The sequence below is a fragment of the Stigmatopora argus genome, chromosome 3 (genome assembly GCF_051989625.1).
Source record: "Stigmatopora argus isolate UIUO_Sarg chromosome 3, RoL_Sarg_1.0, whole genome shotgun sequence".
Lineage (NCBI taxonomy): Eukaryota > Metazoa > Chordata > Actinopteri > Syngnathiformes > Syngnathidae > Stigmatopora > Stigmatopora argus.
Genome location: NC_135389.1, coordinates 22212195 through 22226994, shown reverse-complemented (window position 1 = coordinate 22226994; position 14800 = coordinate 22212195). Strand labels below are relative to the sequence as shown.

At 39.2% G+C, this 14800-nt stretch overlaps 1 long non-coding RNA gene across 1 annotated transcript in view; it reads left to right on the top strand.

Annotated features, from left to right (window-relative positions):
- The first annotated feature begins 2720 nt into the window (after window positions 1-2720).
- Window positions 2721-14800, top strand: part of LOC144071937 (uncharacterized) — a 30762-nt gene continuing 18682 nt past the window's right edge. Inside the window, exons 1-2 of the long non-coding RNA XR_013299776.1 lie at window positions 2721-2848; window positions 4348-4485. This is a non-coding gene — a long non-coding RNA (uncharacterized LOC144071937). The remainder of the gene's footprint in view (window positions 2849-4347; window positions 4486-14800) is intronic.

Here is a 14800-nt window from a genome sequence, read left to right as displayed (position 1 = left end):
AAAGCTAGACAGTGAGGACCCACCGGGGATCGAACCCACAACCCCTGTGAGGCCGACGAGCCGCCAAATCCATTTATACATAGAAAGGAAAAAAACTCAATTTCCTAAACTGTAGATGATAAAAATGTTTTTTAAAAAATACAGTAATCCCTCGATTATTGCGTCTTCACTTAATCACGAATTCACTACTTTCTGCTATTAATTATTTTTGAAAAAAAAAAAGTTTTTTTAAGTGTCCAAAACTGTAGATGATAAAAAAAGTTGTGAAAAATTACAGTAATCCCTCGATTATTGCGTCTTCACTTATCGCAAATTCACTACTTTGCGATTTTTTTCTGCTATTAATTATTTTTGAAAAAAAATGTTTTTTTAAAGTTCATAAAAATGTGAAAATCCACGCTGAGACTCAGAAAAACCTACAATAGGGGTGACCCTACATCGCGACTTTTCAATTATCACGACTATGTTTGTTCTACATGAACCGCGATATTCGAGGGATTACTGTAAACATGCGTTAGCCCACTCTAGCTCTCAGTGCTTATTTTTCTCATTTATTTACGCCCTGACAAAAGCTAGGTCAAGCTAGCAGGTGGTTTGTTTAAACCCGCTGCTCACCAGGCCAAATGTCGGACTACGTTAAGCGCGGGTGGGGGCGTCGCCCTTCCACTGTTTACACAACGGACAGATTTGCAAAGTTATCGTTTGAAAGAAATGTCGATTTGAGGGAAGAGACGGAAGTGAAAAAGAGAGGAGAGGAATATTTCGGGATTGAATTTTTGTAGATGGACTTATCGTAAGGTGCTAATGGATTAGCCAAAGTTAGCTGGAAAGTAGACCGAGTGTCTTTGATGTCATTTGCATAGGAAATGTGTAAATAGTGGATTCATTGAGGCAAAAAAAATGAAAATAATTTCAAAGGATGTGCTGGGAAAATGTGTGGCGATGGCGAGGAAATCAATCACGTGCTCAAGGAATGTTGTTTATTTTAAAGAAGTCTCTGCGCTTTAAAAACAAACCAACATCAAAGACACATTGCGTATTGTATTGCATTCTACTATTGCCTTTTTTGTATTTTTTTTAAATATTATTAATGTTAACTGGATTTACAGTGATCAGATTATACTATGTTAGTATTTTTCTTTTATTATCCTTCAGTTTTTGATTTTACAAAATTTAATTACATTCAATTAGGTCAGTTTTTTTAATCGAATAAACCAAAAATAAAAAATAAACAAATTATTTACCAAAGCACACGTGTCCAAAATGCTGGAAAATAATAAAGACAAACGTGTGATGATGAAACTGGAATATCATTGGTCAGCGAACAGGAAGTGAAGTCATAGGAAAACTTGACTGGATATTGTTATGACAATAATAAGAATAAAGTAGTATTATGTTATTTAAGTATTCTTTTTTTTTTCAATGTGGCTGATTACTCTTGTTGCCATGATTTGTATTTTTTTTGTTTTGTTTAAGGTGTGTGTGCCTTTGGTATCTTTTGTTTTAGATTTTTTTCTGGAAAATGCAAATGATTATCAATGTGGTTTTATACTTGTATTTATTGGTGATCAAGCCATTTTTGGTGAAACAATATTTTGTTTCATTTCATTCAACTCATGTAAATGTCATTTTTTGGGGGGTCGTGTTTAAGCACAAAATCCGCAGTGCTGTAACAACAAAGTACAAATTATTAAACGCATCTGGACATTATAATGTTGTATTGCCTTTTTTAAAATGTCCTTAAATGCCCCCTTTTTTCCCAAAAGGAGCACAAAAACAAACACATTTTCTTTCCTTATTTAGAAATACTGTCGTCCTTTTTTTCCTCTGCTGTTTATTCCTTGTTATTCCTTTTAATAATGGCTCATTATGTGCAAAAAACAACTTTTTGTTTTAAATTCCTCTCCTGAAATTAGCCAATAGCAGACAATTAATTAAATCGATGATATAAGAGGAAGTCCACTTTCTTTCCTAAGCCAAAGAAAGAAAGAAAAATAAATAAAATTGTTTTCTTAACTTAGGTGGCAAATTTAGGTCTGGTTCTGCCACTTTAAGAAAATGAAATCATCATAAGCAAGGACATTTCTTAGGTCAAAGTTCAAAACCCCTCTTTTACCTTTTATGGTATATTCCTGCTTAAATAAACCTGTATATGGGCGGTCTGGTGGATGAGTGGTTACCACGTCGGCCTCACAGTTCTAGGCACCTGGGTTCAAATCCAGCTGGGTTCACCTGTTTGCATGTTTTCCCCGGGGCTGCGTGGGTTTTCTCCGGGTACTCCGGTTCCCTCCCACATTTGGAAAACATACCTGCTAAACTGACTGGACACTCTAAATTGGCCCTAGCTATGATTGGTTGCCCTTTGTCTCGTCGTGCACTGCGATTGGCTGGCCACCGATTCAAGGTGTCCCGCTCCTCTGGCCTGAAATCAACTGGGATAGGCTCCAGCACCCCCCGCGACCCTAATGAGGATAAAGCGGTTGAGAAAATGAGAATACTTAATACTCCCATGCCAAATACATTTCCCATTTCTATATTTCTATGACCTATGAGTGATTTTTTTATGAAAAGGTGTCACAATACCCAATCAAAAACATGTTTAATATCTTTAAATATGTTTCCCTTGCCCATGTTGTCTTAAGTACGTGCTCACAAACATTTATCAGTATATTATTAGATAAAATATACCGATGTGGGAACTATTCAGAGGTTTGCCATTATAGCTGGGGACCATTTTACCAGTGCACATGGATTTCAACTGTTGCAATTAAGCACCTGCTGTTGAGAAGACGATGTAATAGATTACAGGGGAGTCTTAAACAGTATATCTACAATTTCTCCATAGAAGGTAAAGTGTAATAAGTGTGTTTTGGGGGGCTTATTTTTCGAAAATGATCGTTTAAGTGGTGGGTCACCTTTTGCCAGCTGAAGCACATTCATCATTGCTGTAATTACTCGTTGCCCACATCGACACCGTGTTTGCTTGCTTAAATGGAGCCGGGCTATTTTTTTTTCTTTCGTCTAAATGTTCAATCATCAAGTTGCAATAGCAATTAAATCTTTAAACTGAAATGTAAAGCAGAATGGAAAATACATCGCTAGCTTGCATGTACCGTTTGGAATGGTATTGATACATTAGTTTCTCAATCTAGCTAGTTAAGTTTCACCAAGTTTGCTTGTACGTTGTTGATTAAAAATGACTCTGTAAGTGGCATCAAGTATCAATTTTGTGAACCGAAATGTTGGATTACACACTGGATACGGTCTATTTTTATTTGTTTCACAGTAAGGAACACAGTGAGTTATAGACTATTGAGGTAGCTTTTTTTTTAGCTAGCCCGTTTCTGTTAGGTAGGATCCAAAGTTAGTTTTTCATGTGTTATGTTGAATTATATTTAATGCCAGATATTTATTCACGTCACACGTTTTTAGTTATGTTTTCATGTGACACGTCACAAAACATCCACGATGTTGCCTGTTGCTAATGTTAAATTATATTATTGCCAGATATATTTTCATGTAACATGATATTTTGATATATTTTTATGTGACACGTTTTTTTAGATATATTTTCATGTGACACGTTTTTTTTAGATATATTTTCACGTGACATGATATTTTGATATATTTTCATGTGACGCGTTTTTTTTTATATTGTTGTGTGACACGTTTTTTAAGATATATTTTCATAAAACACATCGCACACAAAAACAATCATAAAATAGCCGTTTTTGTTAGCTAGGATCCAACGTTAGTTTTTTTGCTTATGTTGAATTCCTTTAATGGCATTAATATTTTCACGTAACACTTTTTTTTAACACATTTTCACGTGACATGATATTTTGATATATTTTTATGTGACATGTTTTTTAGATACATTTTCAAGTGACATTTCATACACAAAACATCCATGAGCTAGCCGTTTGTTGTTAGCTAGGATCCGAAGTTAGTTTTTTGTCTTCTGTTGAATTCCTTTAATGGCATATATTTTCATGTGACACTTTTTTTTAGATATATTTTCATGAAACACTTCACACACAAAAACAATCACTGCCCATACAGTTAACGAAAATTGATAGACCACATTATTGTAGGCCAGGCAGCAGCACACATGTCTACAATTAATGTCCACGATACTAGAGCAATTTTTGCGTCATTAAAAAAGTGACAGAGTCAAACAAACGGCGGTGGATGACACCGGGCGGGGAACACGGTTCAAGTCTGGGCCCTCGGAAGAAAAAACACGGCCTGTTTTTAGGATTTTCTTTCAAGGAGTCGTACGGGGGGGGGGGGGAGAAACACTGCTGCCGCTCCTGTCGGCTTAATTTGATCCACATTTTTTTGCAGGAGGTGGCTGGAAGCGCTGTGGTCTCTTTGAGGCGCTGATGATTTGGACAGCTTTGCGTTCTTTGCACAAGTGGCACCAGCATGCAACGCCTCTTGGAACAAAACGCCGTGGTGCAGTCGTCAAAAAAGCAAAATACAGTAAGGAACTGTTTTTATGTGTAGTAGTGGAGTCCTCAATCCAATGTAGTCTATGAAGTACATGGCAACATTTCACACAACTCATGATATATTGTTAGCAACAATGCTAACACAACTCATAGAATAGCTCCATTTATCCTGTAGTAGTCCACATGAGAAATAATAAGTAGTAGTCCACATGAGAAATAATTAATAGTAGTCCACATGAGAAATAATTAATAGTAGTCCACATGAGAAATAATTAAGAGTAGTCCACATGACAAATAATTAGTAGTAGTCTACATTGGATTGGATTGGATTGGATAACTTTATTCATCCCGTATTCGGGAAATTTCGTTGTTCCAGTGGCAAGAGGGTGAGGATGCAGGAATAGGAAAGGCATTTTAGACATAATAGATAGGTAATAAGATGACAAATAATTAGTAGTAGTCCACATGACAAATAATTAGTAGTAGTCCACATGACAAATAATTAGTAGTAGTCCACATGACAAATAATTAGTAGTAGTCCACATGACAAATAATTAGTAGTAGTCCACATGACAAATAATTAGTAGTAGTCCACATGACAAATAATTAGTAGTAGTCCACATGACAAATAATTAGTAGTAGTCCACATGACAAATAATTAGTAGTAGTCCACATGACAAATAATTAGTAGTAGTCCACATGACAAATAATTAGTAGTAGTCCACATGACAAATAATTAGTAGTAGTCCACATGACAAATAATTCGTAGTAGTCCACATGACAAATAATTAGTGGTAGTCCACATGACAAATAATTAGTGGTAGTCCACATGACAAATAATTAGTGGTAGTCCACATGACAAATAATGAGTAGTAGTCCACATGATAAATAACGAGTAGTAGTCCACATGACAAATAACGAGTAGTAGTCCACATGACAAATAACGAGTAGTAGTCCACATGACAAATAACGAGTAGTAGTCCACATGACAAATAACGAGTAGTAGTCCACATGAGAAATGATTAGTGGTAGTAGTAGTCCACATAATACTACCATTGTGTATTAGCATCAAGCTAGCTGGCATTTGAAAAATGAACTAATGTGACTAATTTTACTTAGCTTTACAGTTGACTTCGACTGGAGTGTAATTAAAAAATCTGAACAAAAAAACACTTTAATTTTGAATGCACTTTAATCCAATGTGTTACAATGCAACTTGAAGGAGGTTCGTAATACTTTGTTACTTTAAGAGTCTGTCAGTCATGTGTAAGAAAAAAGGCAGTATAAACATGTCTCTTAGGCAAGAAAAAAAAACAAGAGCGGAAAATGAAGAAAAAAAAGAACTTTGAGCAGCTGCACTCGTGACATTGATATGATCTGAGTTTCAAAGGAAAGCCTTTTTTTCCCTTCTTTTTCATGTCTTCAAGAAAATATGTCTGCTTCACTTTTTGACCTTTTAAAATAAAGTCCATCTGCACGGAGCCTCTCCACGTCTCCCATCTCCCGCTGCCATCTGCAAAAGGGTGAATTTTGGAGGAGACCGAACCCAAATCGGCCCCCCTTGTTTCCGACTAGCCTCCCAGCTCCTTTTAATGTCACTTTTCCACCGCGTCGTCGTGCACATGACCATCATTTACGAGAGATTGGGACTCCCTTGCGCTCTTTTAAAAGTCATCAATTGTGTCTGATTTGCAGTACTTTTCTCTTGTAGTTAACTCCGCCTCTTTCCACATTCTGCAGGCGCAATGCAATAACATTTTTTATTTTTTTTATGACACGGGTCAATGACATTTCATTACATTACTTTACTGGAGGAGTCATTGTGATAGTCAGGCTTTGATGTTCTATAATACTCTGTAGAATACTGGATTTTCTCGCATATTAGCCGCCTCCGCGTATAAGCTGTACCCTTAGAATTGCCTTAGAATTGTTGAATTTGACCATTTCTCACGTATAAGACGCCTCCTGATTCACAATTTTCACCCCCATATTCATGGTTTTTATAGGGAGTATAAATGTGTTACTTTGAAGGGAAAATCTTAAGAAAAATCATCGCACGTGCTATTTCTGATATACTATATGAATCAAAAGGGTGTTGCATGCAAGTAGACAAATTTAAAAAGTCCGTAGCGGTTTAGTTTGTCATCACAAAGTAAGATGGCGGTGCCCTGAGCGAGCAATGGCAGGCACAATAAGTTAGTTTTTTCATGTTTTATGCAAGATACAGTTTATTTTTTTCTTGGATTTCATTCATTGACATCAAAATAAATGTTGTTTAGCGTTTTATCTGTTTATCTTTTCTCTATTTTGAAATAAATGACGGTATCGGCCGCGTTGTCTTGCGTTATGGCGTTTGCTCTTTGTCACCTTGCAGTTTCGTGCATGTCAAGTCTAATTTATGCGCATATAAGCCGTACCCTCGATTCAGTCATCATTTTTTTTCAGCGACAAGTACGGCGTATATGTGAGAAAATACGGTAAATTTGGTCCAATTTTCAAAACCCCCTTTGGTATCCGGGGAAAGTTCCGGCTCCATCTGTGCAAATGGGGCAAAAAGCTGCCGACGCTTCGGCAGGACGTTCCAGTGCTCTGGTTTAGTTGTAAATGGAGCTGGCCGCCGTTCACCGCAGGAAAAACAAACCAAAGGTTTTTCAGCCCCCCTAAAAAACTTAGCGAGCCGACACTTCACGCAGAAATGAAGAACTACTACAATACTACTATGACTCTTAAAAAAAAACCTCAATCATAATGCCACTTCTTGGATCGCTAATTCTGCGACTCATATCCCGGAAAATACGGTAATTTATCGACTTCATCGGATGGTGGAAGACATTTAGTGGTTGTAAGGATACCTGGAAAAATGCACGAAATATTTCTTCCCTGGCGAACTAGCGCACAGTTTTTTTATTTTTCATGCTAGGCCTCAGTTACTGTCAAAGTTTCCTGGTTCACATCCCCGCTGGGTACCTTTCCCCCGCGATAACATTGCGAGTGGATACGGGGTTAAAACCAAAGACCCTCCTTTTTCCTGCTCGGCGTCCAGACCGCTATCGTCCATCCTCCACGCCCAACGCTCCCATCCCTCGCTCTTTCTCCGCACGGACTATTTTTAGCGGCGCTGCTATTCTGGAATCCGCCGCTGCCTGCCGGGTGTCTGGGCGGCCATCTCTTCAGGAATGTCTGGCCCCGTCTCAAAACCGCTGCACAGTCGCCGCGTAGCCAAGGCGGCCGGCTGGCCTGCCCGCTGCTCCGGTTACATCCATAAGTCGGCGGGTAGAAAAGAAAAAGCGCCTTTCTGTGTTCTGTCGCGACTGAGCCTTCGTCCCGACTCCTCTTCTTCACCTGTTTTTCCACTTTTTGCCTTCTTGTAAAGCTTCTTTCTACAAGATACATCATCAAAGTGCCCTGGAATTCCCATAGTCTACTTAAATGTGGTTTGGTTCAGTTCTGCGACTGTCTGACTGGCAATTCTACGGGAAGAAACCCAAGTAAGACACGTTGATTTGTGTTAAAAAAATATTTTTTTGGAAAGGCCACAGTTGACAAAAGTCTAACAACATCCCCAGACAAACTTCTTGAAAGACCAGTCTGCGATGGATACCAAGCAGGCAATGTTACCTCCAATAAAATGCTTTAATTGTGGTTTAATGACTCTTTCAGATATAATTGTCACTTTTTTGTGTTACAAAACAAACATCGGGAAGTACCACTGGAACTAAAAATATTTTGAAACTGTCCAACTTGTAAACTAAGCAGTGGTTTAATTAGTTGTTTGGGTAAACGCTGCCTTCACTGACTGCTTGGCAAGTTCGTTTTCATAGACCGAACATAAGTTACCGTTTTTTCTCGCATATAAGCCGCCTCCGCGTATAAGCCATACCCTTAAAATTGGCTTAAAATCGTTGAATTTTACAATTGTATGAGACACCCCCGTGATTCAGAATTTTCACCTCCATGTTCATAGTTTTAATGGGAGTACTAATGTGTTTGAAGAAAAATCATCGCAGGTGGTATTTTTGAGATTCTGTACGAACCGAAACGATCGTCTGCTGGATTGCACATTCCTAAAGGGTGTTGTCTGCATGTAGAAAAATTCAAAAAGTAAGTCATGTGACCTGTACAACCAGGAAGTGTCTGGTTTGTCATCCCTATGTAAGATGGTGGCGCCCTGAGTGAGTTTTTTCACGTTTTAAACAAGATACGATTATTTATTTTCTTGAATTCCATTCATAGACGTCAAAATACATTTTGTTTAGCATTTAATCTGTTCATCTTTTCTCTATTTTGAAATAAATGACCGTATCGGCCGCATTGTCTTGCGTTATGGCGTTTGGTCTTTGTCACCTTGCAGTTTTGTGCATGTCAAGTCTAATTTGTGCGCATATGAGCCGGACCCTCGATTCAGTCATCATTTTTTGACGTGAGAAATATGGCTTATATGCGAGAAAATACGGTATATTTGTCTCCGTTGGAAAAGAATTTTGATGGTAGCTAGCTAACGCATTGTTGGGAAGCTAACATTTGCATTTGTCTATCTGTGATGGAAGTCTTTTTTGGTTTTTATCCCATTTTAAAACATTTGCTCAAGTTTTACGCTTGGCATTCGGACCCAAGTCTTTTTGTTATGGTGCTATCGTAAATGTGGAATTTTAGCATTTGGGACAGAATGCTCTGTACTCCATGGAGGTAGTAAACAATTTTCCAGAAGGTCTTTGAAGAGAGATGCTAAGAGAAGTAACATTTTGTGTCATATTTTGATTTTTTTACAGTAAATAGGTGATCAAAGCATTTTGGGACAGAGTGCTCTGTACTCATTTGTGCTAGTAAACAATGTTCCAGAAGGACTTTGAAGAGAAATGCTGAGAGAAGCAACATTTTGTGTCACTTTTTACAGTTTTCTTTACAACTGATTAGCCACAAAGAGCTGTTGATGGTTAAATGAGCCGTCCTACCGAAGCCCCAAAGCTATATTCTTTGTCGATGAGTGAACGTTGGGTTAAGTCAGCAGGAAATGAATGCAAGTCAATGCAGCGCTTCCATATTTTGGCGTGTGCGTGTGGTCCGCAAAGAGAAAATAAGCACGCCTAATGGGAAGTTTTTCCTGTCCGGCCGGCCGGGATCAGGCTCCACTGCTATTCAAAGCAAAATTGTTCGCAGCCAAAGGAACGCCACCTGTTGCTAATGATTGCGCAGATCCGCCGGAGACCAATCTTGTCGGGAATCGCTACTCAAACCAACGGCATCATAGCCAAACAATGCGATGATAAAATACAGTCCAACTGCAAGTATTTTTTTTTAAGTCAACTCAATATTTGGTCTGATCTCGCACTACCATACCTGTCAACCTCTGCCGATAACTGCCCTTATAAATGATTATGATTCCCCTTACAAACCCCCAAAAAACCTTACAAACACCGTACGAGTCGTACGACTCGTACGGTGTTTGTAAGGTTTTTTGTGGGGTTTGTAAGGGGAATCATAATCATTTATAAGGGCAGTTATCGGCAGAGGTTGACAGGTATGCACGACAGAAATAAATAATGAAGAGAAATTAGCAATTGGGAGCTAGCGCAGGAAGCTAATGCAACAGTTGAGTGTCCTCTGGTCAAACAAAATGGACTTGAATACAGAGTATGGCACAATCAAATTTATTGAGTTAGAGGTGGGCGATGTGAGGAAAAAATGTTAGCACGATAAAAAAAAAATCTGTCTATTAATGATTATCACGATAACTATCAACATCTTTTTGTTTCAAATTTGAAACTTCAAAATTATGTGATTAAATAAATGACTCCTCCTTAATCAAATATGAAAATAACTTATCTTACACTATTAGAAAAGAGAATATGAAATGATTTTTAAAAGTATTTTAGTTGTCATGTTGTGAAATAACTCCCCCATTACATTATGAAAAGGAAAGAATAAAACCCGCAGAAATTTTGACAGGCGTCTTTATTTTTTATAAATTTGCCTTCACACCCAAAGTTGCTGTGCATTATGAAATAAAAAAAATATAATCATCACCCCTGGCAAGCAGACTATTTTCAGCCTCTCAAAAAGAAACCGTAAATTTACCTCACAATTCACTTTGGTCTTTTAGTGGGTCGGCTTGGTGTTGTCCTGCATCTCATAATTGCTAATTTTGGCCATGTTATTGTCCTTTTGCATTAATGCTCCGTGTTAGCCTCTGTTGCTAACATGTTAAAACAGGTGTCCTCTTCTTCTCCTGAGCGTTGCTCTGGAACAAGCGTTCAGTTTGCAATAGCGCCCCCATTCTCTTTGCTGGCCAGGTGGTATAATTGCAGTTTAAAATTATCGAATTTTTTATCGAACGTTTTTAACATTATTGTTGACAAAAATGACTTCACGATAATTATCGTTTTATCGCCCAGCTCTACTTCGAGTTACGAAAATCTCTTTAATATCAACAGTTAAGGGTGCTAGCGGTTGAACACTGATTTATTTTAGGGTCCAATTTTTAGGGCTATGCACCACTCCTTTGAATGTGAAGTTTTATCCGGAGTGCCAATCACGTCAAAGCTGTCAAAGCCGTGCACCCCCTTGCTGATAAGCGACCCCAGCCCAAAACATCTTGTTTTTATTAGCGTTAGTCCAAGCCGAGTTTGAAAAGTGAGCAGTCAGCGGTGCTAGCGCGGACGCGAGCTAATTGGCGTTGGCTCCCATAACGGGGGATGTGGGTTTCGCTCCCGGACGCCGTTCGGGGCCTCGGAAGGGGACCGGGCGGAAAGCCGCGAGACGGACCAATCAGGTACCGAGCGTTGCGAACGGGTGCAGAGGGTGCGAAAGGAAGAGGCGAGGGAACGGGATACGGACTGGTTTATGGCCAAGAGTTGTCAAAAGTATGCGGGCCGGCCGATCTGGGACGAGTTCCCACCGCCACGAGGTTTTTAGCACCGCTGGTTTTTTGTTATCCTTCAATTTGCCTTTCTCCGACGTCTTGCGCATCAAGTGGAAATGCGGCAGAGAGCTAGCTAGATGTGAGGATTTGAGGATGTGAGGATGTGAGGATGAATCCTCCAGCTGGCTTGCATTCCTCTGCTTTCCACTTGTGTGTCTGCTTCTTTATGGGTCACTGTTTCGCTGATCCCATTTTTTTCTTCTTCTGGTGTTCCTCTTGATTTCCATTCGTAACCTTGAAATCCCTTTCTTCATTTCAACGTTAATTCTTGGCCAAAAATGGTGTTGGCTAGCAATACAATACAACCTTGAAGTGTGTTGTATGACCAAGTCTTGTCACTCATGAAAGAATATGAATAGAAACTGACACTGAGTTTTACATACCTGTCAATATCGGCCAATTGCATCCCTTATTAATGATTGCAATTCCCCTTATTTAGCGATAATAAACCGTACAAATACTACGTGGCACATATTTACTCACCTAGGACGCACTTAAAAGTCTAACATTTTCCCCAAAATGGACAGAGTGGCCATTCAGTATGCACAAAATTCAGAATTCTGTAGATGTTGCTGTACAACCCCGACAGCTTGACTGTCTGGGTACATTGCTTACTGACACGCTATATTTACATAGTGAAAAAGTGGGCTTAAACCATGACAATATTAGCATTCGATGATGATGTTTTCGTCTGCTACAAGGGATCTCTCCTGATTTTCCCCTTTTTAAATCAATAATTGCACATTTTTATCCATTTTTTCTGTTGGTGTTTTTAGGTCAAAAGGCATTTTGTAAAATCTAAAAATAAATATATAAACATATTTTCGGTTTTCCACTTTAATATTGAATATAATTTAAAAAAAATGTTTCCATTTGAAATGAAAAACAAATGATTATTAGATGTTTTCCCTTACTAAGAAGAAAAAGTTCAAATAAACAGTTGTATATCTATAAAAAACTGAATATTTAGGGCTTTTGATCCAGTTCTTATAATCCAATTTAAAAAAAATTAAAAACAATCTAAATATTATATCTAAAATGGTCCGGCCCACATGAAATCGAGTTGATGTGATTGCCGCCCGCGAACCAACCCGAGTTTGACACCCTTGGCGTACACAATGAAATGATCCAAAAATACGGGATAAACGTATAAGTAGACGTGGACGGTATGAATATATACTGAAGAGAAACACCAGTGGAAAGACCAAAATTCTGGAGAAGTGCAGTTGAAGCAGCGGACATGGTGGACGGACGCCACAGAGTTCCTGCCGTCCCTGCCTTTCCCACAGTGTGTCACTTCAAGCGGAGCTTATCGTCCATGCCAACTGAGTGGCGGCTCCTCATGTTTCGGTGGTTGATAAGAGCAGGGCTGTGCTCTCCTCTGGTCCAGTTTCCTCTTCTGCTTCCCAGAGGCTTCAGGTTCTCACGGAGGCGGTGTGGGGTGGGAGGGTTATCACATAAAAGACAGATGTCACTTATCCAGGTATGCGTTGCACGCTGGGAACTTGGTTTTATCCTCACAACAGTATAGTAACAGTACCTTGATACTCGAGTGGGGCAACATAGGAGGAATTTGAGATATGAGGAAAATTCCGAGCACATTTTTGACCTGAGATACAAGACAAATTTGAGATACGAGCATACGATGCGGCCGCTAGGTGGTCCTTTTCAAACTAAAATAAACATTGTTTTAGATCTACAAAAAACTGAATATTCAGGGATTTTAATCCAGTTCTTTTAATCTATTTACATAAATAAAAAAAATCTAAATATTATATCTAAAATGGTTCGGCACACGTAAAATCAAGTTGACTTTAAAGCGGCCCGCGAACCAACCCGAGTCTGACACCCTTGCATTACGCTCTTATCTCAAGGTATTACTGGATTATGCAAAGTTAGACACCCACAAGAGGCGACAAAAACTTTTGATTGTTAAGCTCACATCTGAAGTTCTAATTTGAAGCTTTTCTGAAACCCAAGAAGGTGCGAGTCCAAACCCAACGACCTCCTACCTTAAAACCAGGGTGGTCCACCGTCCTCTTATATCTCATCTTTTTGGAAGAAGAGGAAGAAGAGCAACTTCCCAGGAGCATGTGGGGCCCACCATTGACTCTCCTATTACCTTGGACACACACAGGCGGGCACATAAAACAACTCCAGCAGACAAACGCTAATGAAGTGCTAACCACGGAGGTCCGGGTCTTCTGGCGTTCGAGGCAACCAAGCGTTCCCTTCCCCAACCAGCCGCATCCGAGTTTATTCACGATGGAATGTCGTCAACATGGCGTGAAAATATCCTCTGGTCCAAAGCATGCTGGTCTTTATGGTGAGAGAATTAGAGACGGCCCGTTTGGGAATGGAGATGACATGACGGATGAACATCTGCCAAATGCTTCGACTGTTGTTTTGGTTCCCGCTTTGCAGTAACTGTATACATGGTATAAATCAGCATTGCCTCATTTTTTTTGGCAAGTTTCTGCTAGAAATTATTGCTGGATTTCCGAGAAGTATTAGTTATCAAGCTCAAGCATTCGAGGTACCACTGTACTACTGCACTTCAGATTATAACACGATAGCTTGCCAAATTCACGTGCACTGCTTCAAAAAAGATGTTTTGTTCAAAAACTATCTACAACTACTCTTATCCTTCTAATTGTCAGAATTCAAAAAAGATGTTTCGATGATAGCGGGCGGAACAACGTCCAGCGATGCGATACGATCCTAAAACTTTCGGGGTGTCCCAACTTCAAAGAGACCCAGCTGACAACTTTTAAATCAAATCCACAGACCCTCAACAATCCGTTTCACACGTGTCCAAACTCACGGAGGACACGTAGCGTGGATCAGGCAGGGTGGGAAGCCTCGAGTGGAATGGCCAGCATTCCTGCCCGCTGAGGTCAACGGTGAATCCCAAAATGTCTTCAATATGATGTTACAAAAGACGAAACTGGACCGTGTGAGAATGGATACGTTTGGAGCGAGGTGGTCCCGGCGCCGACTAATGGAGGTCAACCTTATATTAACCCGTACATACCGTCCGAGTCAAATTTTCATCTCTTTTGAGATTTAACAGCAATTAAAGGACTCTATTTTACAAGTAGAAGCTGGACAAAGATTGTCTACAGTACACCGAGGCTGTTTTTGGTTAATAGTTAAAACTACGAAAAAAATGGTGCAGACTTTGTTACAGTAAAACTATTTGTCATTATTGTGATTGTTTTTTTTTAGGGAAAACTGATGGTTACAGTTTTAGAACTCATACCTGTCATCCTATACGTTTTTCCTGTATTTAATACGTTTTTTTGATCATTTTAAATTGTGTATGCCATATAAACACTTTTGTACGGGATTTTTTTGTAGGTTTTTTTTGTAGATGCGATCTGGTTTTACCCATTTTGGCTCTAATCCGGATCGTTTTGGTCACTGG